Source organism: Bufo gargarizans, chromosome 4, assembly GCF_014858855.1.
Source record: "Bufo gargarizans isolate SCDJY-AF-19 chromosome 4, ASM1485885v1, whole genome shotgun sequence".
Lineage (NCBI taxonomy): Eukaryota > Metazoa > Chordata > Amphibia > Anura > Bufonidae > Bufo > Bufo gargarizans.
The window spans coordinates 81909356-81914744 of record NC_058083.1 but is presented as its reverse complement, the minus strand read 5'-3'; the positions used below and the strand labels follow the sequence as shown (position 1 = coordinate 81914744).

At 41.4% G+C, this 5389-nt stretch overlaps 1 long non-coding RNA gene across 1 annotated transcript; it reads left to right on the top strand.

Moving 5' to 3' along the window:
- The first annotated feature begins 2522 nt into the window (after positions 1 to 2522).
- Positions 2523 to 4921, top strand: LOC122934355. Its single transcript, XR_006388659.1, has 3 exons — positions 2523 to 2630; positions 2853 to 2983; positions 4861 to 4921. It is a non-coding gene; the product is annotated as an uncharacterized LOC122934355 (long non-coding RNA).
- Positions 4922 to 5389: the final 468 nt, after the last annotated feature.

The window sequence follows — 5389 nt, the reverse complement described above, 5'->3', positions numbered from 1 at the left end:
CATATTTGTGTGCAGAAAATCCGCAAGAAATCTGCACCAAAACTGCACAAAAAAGGAACATGAATGCGCACTATTTATCACATTTTTAGTGCAGTTTTTATGGTGTTTTTGGTGTGGATTTGATGCATATTTTCCACAGATTTCGCACAAGAAAAACGCAACAACCATTGGCATGCTGCGGATTTCAAAATCCACACGGCAGATCAATTTCCGCACCTAGCCTCTAATAGAACAGTCCTATCCTTGTCCGTAATGCAGACAATAATGGGACATGTTCTATTTTTTTGCAGAACGGACATACGGAAACGGAATGCACATGGAGTAACTTAAGCTTTTTTTTTTGCGGACTAATTGAAATGAATAGTTGTAATATATTTGTTGCAGATTTGTTGCACCTTCTATGTTTGTATTTGTTGAACGTAACCCCTTTTACCCAGATGCGGCCTGATTCGTCTGTCTGCATGACGTCGGCCCGCACCAGAGGTTAAAAGGAGTGCGGACGCAGGCACGCATTGAAGCACAGCCTGATGAAGCGCAGATAGAGCGAAACGGCCGCCGCTGTTTTTGCGTGCTTGACTTGTCCGCCCCCTGCCTGTTTGTGTCTGAATAAAGCTGTTTGACTGCATACCGGTGAGTGCCGCTGTATATTTCTTCTACTTACCGACATTCAGCTACATTCTACTCACTGTTTGCAGCCGTGCACCGCCGAGCGTGTCCCTCCTCGCCAGCCTTGTGATCCGCATGCTTGCCTCGCACTGACTCTGTGCTTGTGTGACTGTGCCGCCCCTTGTTTCTTTTGTATGGATAAAATAGCATATGTTGAGAATTTGAGTGGACAAAAATAATTTAAACATCTGAATGTGGACAAGACAATAGAATGTAAACAGAAACAGTTACCAATGATGATTAAAAATGATGATTAGAAAGAGGAAGATATAAATATATATTGATGTACTTGTTGCTATAGGTCCGTAGTGAATTATCAGCCCAGTTTCTCATGTATATCATAAAAAAGGTCTGACATGGGCGTCTGATCTAAGGTCTGATAGGGTGGTTTGATAAGAAAGTTAAGGGGGTATTTTTTGCACTGGCACACAATATTATTATTAGAACTGGTGCACATTGTAGGGGGGTATTTGCGATGAAGCACATTATAAGGGGTAGTTTTTGTACTGGTGAACATTATAGGGATATTTTTATGTACTGGCACACATAAGGGGCATTTTTGTACTGGCACACATTATAAGTTGAAGTATTTGTACTTGGGGTCTATGGGGAATATGATTACTAGTATGGGCTCAATAGGGATATTATTACTATTGGGGACTCTGTTAACACTATGCACTCTGGGAGAAAATTATTTCTATTGGGGGGACTTTGAGAACTCTTACTGTGGGGGGCATCCTAGCACAGTTTAGCAAAATTATTTTTTTTGGGGGGGGGGACATCATGTTTACACTATTAGTGTCAGGGACACTCTTTGCTGGTGTTGTGGAAATTTTGTTATGTGTGTGTGTTTTTATAGATTGTCATCCGTCTCCCTGTGTCGGATTAAACCGAAGAAAGCTCTAGCAGAGGGTACTTGGGTTGAATCGGGACCAGTGGTAAAACCGTCAGTATGAAAACCTTCTCATGGGCTTGAGACGTGTTCTCAGTGTGTAGGGGGGTTGCCGATTTGTGAGCACTAAGTGCAATGCACTGGGCTTCTTCCCTTCAAATGTCTACACACATTTGAGAAGTGAAGTCTGCATAATGAGAGATACATATTATACCTCTGCTGCGGCTTCTCTATCCCTTTCTGGATACATATCTGCTTTTAAGCCTTGTCGTTATATTCGTACCGTATACTGACAGTAGCCGTAGCAATGTCTTGCAGATAATCTGAAACCTATAAGAACCAGTAGAATGATCTTCACTAGTATTGAATGAGGTCCATGCTGACAGTGATGGGGGATGGGCGGCCACCTGGCTGATCAGACAATGGACATGACTCATCCTTCCTTATACAGGGATGGGGTGTGTGCATTACACTGTCCAGCCACGTTGATGCCCTCCCCTGTCCTTTGACAAGTACCTGAACTTTCTCATCTTCCTGTATCATCATTTCCTGTATCCTTGTTACATGAAGTAAGTGGTTGGGTGACTGGCCAGACCCTTTCTATTGTTAATGTGACTAAATAAAAGGTGAGCAGACTGTGGAGGAGGGGCAGTTGCTCAGCAGAACTCAACATGAAAACACCTTTGTGTGACTGCAGGTTGAGAGATTTGCCTGTCCTTACACAAAGACATTTGAGAGCGGATTTCTATTATTTCTACAACACTGGGTAAAGTTCTTTTTTAGGGCACTGTGTGCCAATAATTATTGAAGGGGACACTATCTGTGTGATACTAGTATTTTCAGGGAGGCTGTACTTGCAGTATACTATTAAGGACCACAGTGGGCACAGTATTGGGGGTGGCAGGATGGGATGTTGAGAAGGTGGGAGGAAGATGGAAGTAGGAAACTAAGATGTTTGTTTGTCAAGCTCTGCAGAGACAAGAGAACTGAAAGAAATAATCATGTCTGTCTGGTCCAAATGGAGAAGATGAGGAAAGAGAAACATCAGAGTAGACATTACTGGATGTAAGAGGTATGTGGCACTATTGTTTTTGCAGTATATTAATTTGGGGGCATTGGGGAGCACAGTGGGCACATCATTGAGGGTAGCAGCAGGATAACACTTTGGGGAACCAGGAGCAGGACAATTACATTTTTTTTTCTGGTCTCTGGTTCTCATGGTCATTTTAATGCTCTTATTATATGTGAGCTTGACATTCTTCTACTTTTATTGATGTTGTATGTTTTATATTAGGAAAAGCTAGGTATGTGATATGACTGTGCAAAACTCTACAGAGATGAAAGAAGTCATCAGTGCGTTCTGTTCTGAATGGAGATGAGGAAAGAGAACATCTACATCATAGGAGACATCATTGGATGTGATAGGTATGTGACACGGTATTCTCCTGTATGTTTCATAGCGCTGTATGTAATGTCCACCAAAATCTTATACTCACCCCTTATTGCAGCGCTGTTCAGTACTCCTGCTTCTGTTTGTTTTTAAACAACAGGAGTGATATGTCTGAGGTGCAATGAGGTGTCAAATCTCGGTCAGTATATGTCACCTTTAACATGCACAATGACGTGCCTGGATTCGGCACCTCACTGTGGCAGCCAATCCTGTCCTCAGCTGTAGACCGGCAGTGATTGGCTGCAGAAGTCACATGCCATAAACAAACAGCAGCAGGAATACTGGTGGAGTGCAACACAGAATGGAGCACTAGAGAAAGGGGTATCTGATTTTTTATTATTAGTATATTTTTTGTAGGTTTTATACAAGATTTTTAATTATTTTGGACAGCCCCTTTAATCATGAACTAGGCTGTAGTCTACAAGGTTATGCAGTTCTTTATCTGAAAATTTGTATTGTTATATAATATGATCCTTTGAAAAGGGAATGTCTCATGTATTTAATTTTTGTTAAATTAATTAGCTGTAGAAGAGAATGAATTTGTTCTGTTTTATGTTTGAAAACATCCAAGGTAGTGGCCATGTGGGAGGCACACCCTTCCTAAAGTGTTTGTAAGTGCTGGGCAGCAGTGTGTGTGTGCTTTATGGCAGCCCATTGACAGGGAGATATAAATTATTACAGTCACCATTATGTGTATAAACTCATCACCCAGAGAACAGAGAGTGTCTGTAGAGATGCAAATAAAGCCTTTATATATCAGCCATAATAATAAAACCGCTGACAGGTGATGTGAATAACATTTGCATTGGCCAGGTTTGTGGTGGCCCCAATGGTATGTGTCAACACGTGTTACTGCTCTCCGGAAAGGATGGTAAGGTGTGGTGCACCCTAATGGGAAATAAGTCCAGAGAGTTAGGGTCTGCAGTGAACCAGTGTGCTTCTTTACTGGAGGAACTCAATTGCAAAACAATACAGGCAAGCACTGGGCTGAATTAGAAACATAGACACATAGAATGTGTCGGCAGATAAGAACCATTTGGCCCATCTAGTCTGCCCAATATACTGAATACTATGAATAGCCCCTGGCCCTATCTTATATTAAGGATGGCCTTATGCCTATCCCATGCATGCTTAAACTCCTTCACTGTATTTGCAGCTACCACTTCTGCAGGAAGGCTATTCCATGCATCCACTACTCTCTCAGTAAAGTAATACTTCCTGATGTTACTTTTAAACCTTTGCCCCTCTAATTTAAAACTATGTCCTCTTGTAGCATTTTTTCTTCTTTTAAATATTCTCTCCTCTTTTACCTTGTTGATTCCCTTTATGTATTTAAAGGTTTCTATCATATCCCCTCTGTCTCGTCTTTCTTCCAAGCTATACATGTTAAGGTCCTTTAATCTTTCCTGGTAAGTTTTATCCTGCAATCCATGTACCAGTTTAGTAGCTCTTCTCTGAACTCTCTCCAAAGTATCAATATCCTTCTGGAGATATGGTCTCCAGTACTGAGCACAATACTCCAAATGAGGTCTCACTAGTGCTCTGTAGAGCGGCATGAGCACCTCCCTCTTTCTACTGCTAATGCCTCTCCCTATACACCAAAGCATTCTGCTAGCATTTCCTGCTGCTCTATGACATTGTCTGCCTACCTTTAAGTCTTCTGAAATAATGACCCCTAAATCCCTTTCCTCAGATACTGAGGTTAGGACTGTATCACTGATATATTCTGCTCTTGGGTTTTTACGCCCAAGGTGCATTATCTTGCACTTATCAACATTAAATTTTAGTTGCCAGATTTTTGACCATTCCTCTAGTTTTCCTAAATCCTTTTCCATTTGGTTTATCCCTCCAGGAACATCAACTCTGTTACAAATCTTTGTGTCATCAGCAAAAAGACACACCTTACCATCGAGGCCTTCTGCAATTTCGCTGATAAAGATATTAAACAATATGGGTCCCAGAACAGATCCCTGAGGTACTCCACTGGTAACAAGATCATGGTCTGAATATACTCCATTGACTACAACCCTCTGTTTTCTGTCCCTCAGCCACTGCCTAATCCATTCAACAATATGGGAGTCCAAGCCTAAAGACTGCAATTTATTGATAAGCCTTCTATGTGGGACAGTATCAAAAGCCTTACTAAAGTCTAGATAAGCAATGTCTACTGCACCTCCACCATCTATTATTTTAGTCACCCAATCAAAAAAATCTATAAGATTAGCTCTCTTAATAGCTTTGGGTGTATCCCATCAGGTCCCTGTGACTTATTTGTATTCATTTTAGACAACTGACTTAGAACCTTTTCCTCTGTAAAGACACATGCATCAAAAGATTCTACAGTCTCCCCCCTTGCAGAAGAAGGGTTCATGAGGAGAGGC